This window comes from Sebastes umbrosus, chromosome 17 (assembly GCF_015220745.1).
Source record: "Sebastes umbrosus isolate fSebUmb1 chromosome 17, fSebUmb1.pri, whole genome shotgun sequence".
Classification (NCBI taxonomy): Eukaryota; Metazoa; Chordata; class Actinopteri; order Perciformes; family Sebastidae; genus Sebastes; species Sebastes umbrosus.
This window is the reverse complement of record NC_051285.1, coordinates 29,707,773-29,718,420: the sequence shown is the minus strand read 5'-3', so window position 1 is coordinate 29,718,420 and position 10,648 is coordinate 29,707,773. Positions and strand designations below refer to the sequence as shown.

General features: G+C 44.5%; 1 protein-coding gene across 3 annotated transcripts in view; it reads right to left on the bottom strand.

The window, feature by feature from the left end:
- The window catches only part of LOC119476123 (protein NLRC3-like), an 82,976-nt gene that overhangs the window by 68,493 nt on the left and 3,835 nt on the right, over nucleotides 1–10,648 (bottom strand). The window lies entirely within an intron of this gene.

The window sequence follows — 10,648 nt, the reverse complement described above, 5'->3', positions numbered from 1 at the left end:
TCCTTACCTCATCATCAGACAGTCTTTTACCTCACCATCAGACAGTCCTTTACCTCAAAATCAAACAGCCCTTTACTGTCAGACAGTCCTTTACCCCACCATCAGACAGCCCTTTACCTCACCATCAGACAGTCCTTTACCTCATTATCAGACAGTCCTTTACCTCAAAATCAGACAGTCCTTTAACTCATCATCAGACAGTCCTTTACCTTACCATCAGAGAGCGCTTTACCTCATCATCAGACAGTGCTTTACCTCTAAATCAGAAAGTCCTTTACCTCATCATCAAACAGCCCTTTACTTCACCATCAGACAGCCCTTTACCTCATCATCAGACAGCCCTTTACCTCACCATCACATAGTCCTTTACCATCACATAGTCCTATACCTCATCACCAGACAGTCCTTTACCTTAAAATCAGAGAGCCCTTTACCTCATCATCAGACAGTCCTTTACCTCAAAATCAGACAGTCCTTTACCTCATCATCAGACAGTCCTTTACCTCATCATCAGACAGCCCTTTACCTCGTCATCAGAGTCCTTTACCTTATCATCAGACAGTCCTTTACCTCACCATCAGACAGTCCTTTACCTCACCATCAGACAGTCCTTTACCGTCAGACAGTCCTTTACCTCATCATGAGACAGTCCTTTACCTCACCATCAGACAGTCCTTTACCTCATCATCAGACAGTCCTTTACCTCATCATCAGACAGCCCTTTACCTCGTCATCAGAGTCCTTTACCTTATCATCAGACAGTCCTTTACCTCATCATCAGACAGTCCTTTACCTCATCATCAGACAGTCCTTTACCTCATCATCAGACAGTCCTTTACCTCACCATCAGACAGTCCTTTACCTCACCATCAGACAGCCCTTTACCTCATCATCAGACAGCCCTTTACCTCAACATCAGACAGCCCTTTACCTCACCATCACATAGTCCTTTATCTCATCATCAGAAAGTCCTTTACCTCACCATGACATAGTCCTTTACCTCATCATCACATAGTCCTTTACCTCACCATCAGACAGTCCTTTACCGTCAGACAGTCCTTTACCTCATCATCAGACAGCCCTTTACCTCACCATCAGACAGCCCTTTACCTCATCATCAGACAGCCCTTTACCTCAACATCAGACAGCCCTTTACCTCACCATCACATAGTCCTTTACCTCATCATCAGAAAGTCCTTTACCTCACCATGACATAGTCCTTTACCTCATCATCACATAGTCCTTTACCTCACCATCAGACAGTCCTTTACCTCACCATCAGACAGCCCTTAACCGTCAGACAGTCCTTTACCTCACCATCACATAGTCCTTTACCTCACCATCAGACAGCCCTTTACCTCATCATCAGACAGCCCTTTACCTCACCATCAGACAGCCCTTTACCTCACCATCACATAGTCCTTTACCTCATCATCAGAAAGTCCTTTACCTCACCATCAGACAGTCCTTTACCGTCAGACAGTCCTTTACCTCATCATCAGACAGCCCTTTACCTCACCATCAGACAGCCCTTTACCTCACCATCACATAGTCCTTTACCTCATCATCAGACAGCCCTTTACCTCACCATCAGACAGTCCTTTACCGTCAGACAGTCCTTTACCTCATCATCACATAGTCCTTTACCTCACCATCAGACAGTCCTTTACCTCACCATCAGACAGCCCTTAACCGTCAGTCCTTTACCTCACCATCACATAGTCCTTTACCTCACCGTCAGACAGTCCTTTACCTCACCATCAGACAGCCCTTCACCTCATCATCAGACAGTCCTTTACCTCACCATCACATAGTCCTTTACCTCATCATCACATAGTCCTTTACCTCACCATCAGACAGTCCTTTACCTCACCATCAGACAGCCCTTTACCTCATCATCAGACAGCCCTTTACCTCATCATCAGACAGTCCTTTACCTCACCATCAGACAGCCCTTTACCTCATCATCAGACAGTCCTTTACCTCAAAATCAGACAGTCCTTTACCTCACCATCAGACAGCCCTTTACCGTCAGACTGTCCTTTACCCCACCATCAGACAGCCCTTTACCTCACCATCAGACAGTCCTTTACCTCACCATCAGACAGTCCTTTACCGTCAGACAGTCCTTTACCTCATCATCAGACAGCCCTTTACCTCACCATCAGACAGTCCTTTACCTCACCATCAGACAGTCCTTTACCTCACCATCAGACAGTCCTTTACCGTCAGACAGTCCTTCCTGAAGTGGAACTGTAGCTGTTATATCGTTCTCTTCAAAGCCACCAGACTCCATTCACAAAGCAGTAATTTTACTTTCCAGAACACGGGAGTATACGTACAACCCCACTTCAAAAAAGCTGATTTTAGGAGAAGTCAAACCAACACAGTATTTTGAGGACAAATGTGAGAAAATGAATTACACATTTGAAGCTCATTCTTTCAGATTTTGAATAGTTGTAAATCTTTACAGAGACTTCAACGTTCGGGCAGAAATATGAATATTTTCTTGAAGTGTAAATTGTGAAATGGAGGTTCTCAGGTGTTTTGTTACAGAAATACAATCAGTAGTTTGTGGCTCTAAAACCCAGACTAAGATCCATCTGAGGTTGAAACAGTATCTGCACTAATAGTTCAGCATCAGAATATAAATCTGTTAGCAGAACATTTAGTCTTCATCCTCAATGCATCATCATCCATCAGGTCAGCTTACAGTAGAAACAGTCTCTTACTTTGACTCTGAGGGTCCAGGTTCATTACTGAAGAGTAGAGGATGGTACATGGACCGGTCACTCTTCATAGACAGACAGCCAGAGACTAGAGACTCTGCTCTGTCCTCCTCTTCCTCCTCACAGTCAATCATCTTCTGATCTGAAGTCAGCCTGAGAGGTTAAACATGAAAGGAAACAAGTTTGTACAAGAGTCACAGGCGAGACTGAGAGAACAGGAAGTAACACAGGGTGGAAACTGACTCAGACAGTCCTTTACCTCACCATCACATAGTCCTTTACCTCACCATCAGACAGTCCTTTACCTCATCATCAGACAGCCCTTTACCTCACCATCAAATAGTCCTTTACCCCACCATCAGACAGCCCTTTACCCCACCATCAGACAGCCCTTTACCTCACCATCAGACAGTCCTTTACCTCATCATCAGACAGCCCTTTACCTCACCATCACATAGTCCTTTACCTCAACATCAGACAGTCCTTTACCTCACCATCAGACAGCCCTTTACCTCATCATCAGACAGCCCTTTACCTCACCATCACATAGTCCTTTACCTCATCATCACATAGTCCTTTACCTCATCATCAGGCAGCCCTTTACCTCACCATCACATAGTCCCTTACCATCAGACAGCCCTTTCCCTCACCATCACATAGTCCTTTACCTCATCATCACATAGCCCTTTACCTCATCATCAGACAGCCCTTTACCTCACCATCAGACAGTCCTTTACCTCATCATCAGACAGTCCTTTACCTCACCGTCAGACAGTCCTTTACCTCACCATCAGACAGCCCTTCACCTCATCATCAGACAGTCCTTTACCTCACCATCACATAGTCCTTTACCTCATCATCACATAGTCCTTTACCTCACCATCAGACAGTCCTTTACCTCACCATCAGACAGCCCTTTACCTCATCATCAGACAGCCCTTTACCTCATCATCAGACAGTCCTTTACCTCACCATCAGACAGCCCTTTACCTCATCATCAGACAGTCCTTTACCTCAAAATCAGACAGTCCTTTACCTCACCATCAGACAGCCCTTTACCGTCAGACTGTCCTTTACCCCACCATCAGACAGCCCTTTACCTCACCATCAGACAGTCCTTTACCTCACCATCAGACAGTCCTTTACCGTCAGACAGTCCTTTACCTCATCAACAGACAGCCCTTTACCTCACCATCAGACAGTCCTTTACCTCACCATCAGACAGTCCTTTACCTCACCATCAGACAGTCCTTTACCGTCAGACAGTCCTTCCTGAAGTGGAACTGTAGCTGTTATATCGTTCTCTTCAAAGCCACCAGACTCCATTCACAAAGCAGTAATTTTACTTTCCAGAACACGGGAGTATACGTACAACCCCACTTCAAAAAAGCTGATTTTAGGAGAAGTCAAACCAACACAGTATTTTGAGGACAAATGTGAGAAAATGAATTACACATTTGAAGCTCATTCTTTCAGATTTTGAATAGTTGTAAATCTTTACAGAGACTTCAACGTTCGGGCAGAAATATGAATATTTTCTTGAAGTGTAAATTGTGAAATGGAGGTTCTCAGGTGTTTTGTTACAGAAATACAATCAGTAGTTTGTGGCTCTAAAACCCAGACTAAGATCCATCTGAGGTTGAAACAGTATCTGCACTAATAGTTCAGCATCAGAATATAAATCTGTTAGCAGAACATTTAGTCTTCATCCTCAATGCATCATCATCCATCAGGTCAGCTTACAGTAGAAACAGTCTCTTACTTTGACTCTGAGGGTCCAGGTTCATTACTGAAGTACAGAGGTTGGTACATGGACCGGTCACTCTTCATAGACAGACAGCCAGAGACTAGAGACTCTGCTCTGTCCTCCTCTTCCTCCTCACAGTCAATCATCTTCTGATCTGAAGTCAGCCTGAGAGGTTAAACATGAAAGGAAACAAGTTTGTACAAGAGTCACAGGCGAGACTGAGAGAACAGGAAGTAACACAGGGAGGAAACTGACTCAGACAGTCCTTTACCTCACCATCACATAGTCCTTTACCTCACCATCAGACAGTCCTTTACCTCATCATCAGACAGCCCTTTACCTCACCATCAAATAGTCCTTTACCTCACCATCAGACAGCCCTTTACCTCATCATCAGACAGCCCTTTACCTCACCATCAGACAGTCCTTTACCTCATCATCAGACAGCCCTTTACCTCACCATCACATAGTCCTTTACCTCAACATCAGACAGTCCTTTACCTCACCATCAGACAGCCCTTTACCTCATCATCAGACAGCCCTTTACCTCACCATCACATAGTCCTTTACCTCATCATCACATAGTCCTTTACCTCATCATCAGGCAGCCCTTTACCTCACCATCACATAGTCCCTTACCATCAGACAGCCCTTTCCCTCACCATCACATAGTCCTTTACCTCATCATCACATAGCCCTTTACCTCATCATCAGACAGCCCTTTACCTCACCATCAGACAGTCCTTTACCTCATCATCAGACAGTCCTTTACCTCACCGTCAGACAGTCCTTTATCTCTTCATCAGACAGTCCTTTACCTCACCATCAGACAGTCCTTTACCTCACCATCAGACAGTCCTTTACCTCACCATCAGACAGTCATTTACCTCATCATCACACAGTCCTTTACCTAACCATCAGACAGTCCTTTACCTTATCATCAGACAGTCCTTTACCTCATCATCAGACAGTCATTTACCTCACCATCACATAGTCCTTTACCTCACCATCAGAAAGTCCTTTACCTCGCCATCAGACAGTCCTTTACCTCACCATCAGACAGTCCTTTACCTCATCATCAGACAGTCCTTTACCTCATCATCAGACAGCCCTTTACCTCACCATCACATAGTCCTTTACCATCACATAGTCCTTTAATTCATCATCAGACAGTCCTTTACCTCATCATCACATAGTCCCTTACCTCATCATCAGAAAGTCCTTTACCTCATCAACAGACAGCCCTTTACCTCACCATCAGACAGCCCTTTACCTCACCATCAGACAGCCCTTTACCTCATCATCAGACATCCCTTTACCTCATCATCAGACAGTCCTTTACCTTACCATCAGACAGTCCTTTACCTTACCATCAGACAGTCCTTTACCTCATCATCACATAGTCCTTTACCATCACATAGTCCTTTACCTCATCATCAGACAGTCCTTTACCTTAAAATCAGACAGTCCTTTACCATCACATAGTCCTTTACCTCATCATCAGACAGTCCTTTACCTTAAAATCAGACAGTCCCTTACCTCATCATCAGACAGTCCTTTACCTCATATCATCAGACAGTCCTTTACCTCATCATCAGACAGCCCTTTACCTCATCATCAGACAGCCCTTTACCTCAGCATCAGACAGTCCTTTACCTCATCATCAGACAGCCCTTTACATCATCAGACAGTCCTTTACCTTATCATCAGACAGTCCTTTACCTCATATTCAGACAGTCCTTTACCTCACCATCAGACAGTCCTTTACCTCATCATCAGACAGCCCTTTACCTCGTCATCAGAGTCCTTTACATTATCATCAGACAGTCCTTTACCTCATCATCAGACAGTCCTTTACCTTACCATCAGACAGTCCTTTACCTCATCATCACATAGTCCTTTACCATCACATAGTCCTTTACCTCATCATCAGACAGTCTTTTACCTTAAAATCAGACAGTCCTTTACCATCACATAGTCCTTTACCTCATCATCAGACAGTCCTTTACCTTAAAATCAGACAGTCCCTTACCTCATCATCAGACAGTCCTTTACCTCACATCATCAGACAGTCCTTTACCTCATCATCAGACAGCCCTTTACCTCATCATCAGACAGCCCTTTACCTCAGCATCAGACAGTCCTTTACCTCATCATCAGACAGCCCTTTACATCATCAGACAGTCCTTTACCTTATCATCAGACAGTCCTTTACCTCATCATCAGACAGTCCTTTACCTCACCATCAGACAGTCCTTTACCTCACCATCAGACAGCCCTTAACCGTCAGACAGTCCTTTACCTCACCATCACATAGTCCTTTACCTCACCGTCAGACAGTCCTTTACCTCACCATCAGACAGCCCTTTACCTCATCATCAGACAGTCCTTTACCTCACCATCACATAGTCCTTTCCCTCATCATCACATAGTCCTTTACCTCACCATCAGACAGTCCTTTACCTCACCATCAGACAGCCCTTTACCTCATCATCAGACAGCCCCTTACCTCATCATCAGAAAGTCCTTTACCTCACCATCAGACAGCCCTTTACCTCATCATCAGATAGTCCTTTACCTCAAAATCAGACAGTCCTTTACCTAACCATCAGACAGTCCTTTACCTCACCATCACATAGTCCTTTACCTCATCATCAGACAGTCCTTTACCTCAACATCAGACAGTCCTTTACCTCATCATCAGACAGCCCTTTACCTCATCATCAGACAGTCCTTTACCTCAACATCAGACAGTCCTTTACCTCATCATCACATAGTCCTTTACCTCACCATCAGACAGTCCTTTACCTCATCATCAGACAGCCCTTTACCTCATCATCACATAGTCCTTTACCTCACCATCAGACAGTCCTTTACCTCACCATCAGACAGCCCTTTACCTCACCATCAGACAGTCCTTTACCTCATCATGAGACAGCCCTTTACCTCACCATCAGACAGTCCTTTACCTCATCATCAGACAGTCCTTTACCTCACCATCAGACAGACCTTTACCTCATCATCAGACTGTCCTTTACCTAACCATCACATAGTCCTTTACTTCACCATCGAACAGTCCTATACCTCATCATCACATAGTCCTTTACCTCACCATCAGACAGTCCTTTACCTCACCATCAGACAGTCCTTTACCTTACCATAACATAGTCCTTTACCTCATCACCAGACAGTCCTTTACCTCACCATCACATAGTCCTTTACCTCACCATCACATAGTCCTTTACCTCATCATCAGGCTGCCCTTTACCTCACCATCACATAGTCCCTTACCTCATCATCACATAGTCCTTTACCTCATCATCACATAGTCCTTTACCTCATCATAAGACAGCCCTTTACCTCACCATCAGACAGTCCTTTACCTCATCATCAGACAGTCCTTTACCTCACAATCAGACAGCCCTTTACCTCATCATCAGACAATCCTTTAACTCAAAATCAGACAGTCCTTCACGTCATTATCAGACAGTCCTTTACCTCATCATCAGACAGTCCTTTACTTCACCATCAGACAGCCCTTTACCTCATCATCAGACATCCCTTTACCTCACCATCACATAGTCCTTTATCTCACCATCAGACACTCCTTTAACTCATCATCATACAGTCCTTTACCTCACCATCATACAGTCCTTTACCTCACCATCAGACAGTCCTTTACCTCACCATCACATAGTCCTTTACCTCACCATCAGACAGTCCTTTACCTCATCATCATACAGTCCTTTACCTGACCATCAGACAGTCCTTTACCTCACCATCAGACAGTCCTTTACCTCACCATCATACAGTCCTTTACCTCACCATCAGACAGTCCTTTACCTCACCATCACATAGTCCTTTACCTCACCATCAGACAGTCCTTTACCTCATCATCATACAGTCCTTTACCTGACCATCAGACAGTCCTTTACCTCACCATCACATAGTCCTTTACCTCACCATCAGACAGTCCTTTACCTCATCATCACATAGTCCTTTACCTCACCATCAGACAGTCCTTTACCTCACCATCACATAGTCCTTTACCTCACCATCAGACAGTCCTTTACCTCATCATCATACAGTCCTTTACCTGACCATCAGACAGTCCTTTACCTCATCATCAGACAGTCTTTTACCTCACCATCAGACAGTCCTTTACCTCAAAATCAGACAGCCCTTTACTGTCAGACAGTCCTTTACCCCACCATCAGACAGCCCTTTACCTCACCATCAGACAGTCCTTTACCTCATTATCAGACAGTCCTTTACCTCAAAATCAGACAGTCCTTTAACTCATCATCAGACAGTCCTTTACCTCACCATCAGAGAGCGCTTTACCTCATCATCAGACAGTGCTTTACCTCTAAATCAGAAAGTCCTTTACCTCATCATCAAACAGCCCTTTACTTCACCATCAGACAGCCCTTTACCTCATCATCAGACAGCCCTTTACCTCACCATCACATAGTCCTTTACCATCACATAGTCCTATACCTCATCACCAGACAGTCCTTTACCTTAAAATCAGAGAGCCCTTTACCTCATCATCAGACAGTCCTTTACCTCAAAATCAGACAGTCCTTTACTTCACCATCAGACAGCCCTTTGCCTCATCATCAGACTGTCCTTTACCTAACCATCAGACAGTCCTTTACCGTCAGACAGTCCTTTACCTCATCATCAGACAGTCCTTTACCTAACCATCAGACAGTCCTTTACCTCACCATCAGACAGTCCTTTACCTCATCATCAGACAGTCCTTTACCTAACCATCAGACAGTCCTTTACCTCATCATCAGTCAGCCCTTTACCTCATCATCAGACAGTCCTTTAACTCATCATCAGACAGTCCTTTACCTCACCATGACATAGTCCTTTACCTCATCATCACATAGTCCTTTACCTCATCATCAGACAGTCCTTTACCTCACAATGACATAGTCCTTTACCTCATCATCACATAGTCCTTTACCTCACCATCAGACAGTCCTTTACCTCACCATCAGACAGCCCTTAACCGTCAGACAGTCCTTTACCTCACCATCAGACAGTCCTTTACCTCACCATCACATAGTCCTTTACCTCACCATCAGACAGTCCTTTACTGTCAGACAGTCCTTTACCCCACCATCAGACAGCCATTTACCTCACCATCAGACAGTCCTTTACCTCATTATCAGACAGTCCTTTACCTCAAAATCAGAAAGTCTTTTACCTCATCATCAGACAGTCCTTTACCTCACCATCAGAGAGTCCTTTACCTCATCATCAGACAGTGCTTTACCTCTAAATCAGACAGTCCTTTACCTCATCATCAAACAGCCCTTTACTTCACCATCAGACAGCCCTTTACCTCATCATCAGACAGCCCTTTACCTCACCATCACATAGTCCTTTACCATCACATAGTCCTATACCTCATCACCAGACAGTCCTTTACCTTAAAATCAGAGAGCCCTTTACCTCATCATCAGACAGTGCTTTACCTCAAAATCAGACAGTCCTTTACTTCACCATCAGACAGCCCTTTGCCTCAAAATCAGAAAGTCTTTTACCTCACCATCAGACAGCCCTTTACCTCATCATCAAACAGCCCTTTCCTTCACCATCAGACAGCCCTTTACCTCATCATCAGACAGCCCTTTACCTCACCATCACATAGTCCTTTACCATCACATAGTCCTATACCTCATCATCAGACAGTCCTTTACCTTAAAATCAGACAGTCCTTTACCTCATCATCAGACAGTCCTTTACCTCATCATCAGACAGTCCTTTACCTCACATCACATAGTCCTTTACCTCATCATCACATAGTCCTTTACCTCATCATCAGACAGCCCTTTACCTCATCATCAGTCAGCCCTTTACCTCATCATCAGACAGTCCTTTACCTAACCATCAGACAGTCCTTTACCTCACCATCAGACAGCCCTTAACCGTCAGACAGTCCTTTACCTCACCACCAGACAGCCCTTTACCTCATCATCAGAGAGTCCTTTACCTCACCATCACATAGTCATTTACTTCATCATCACATAGTCCTTTACCTCATCATCAGACAGTCCTTTACCTCACAATCAGACAGCCCTTAGCCGTCAGACAGTCCTTTACCTCACCATCACATAGTCCTTTACCTCATCATCACATAGTCCTTTACCTCACC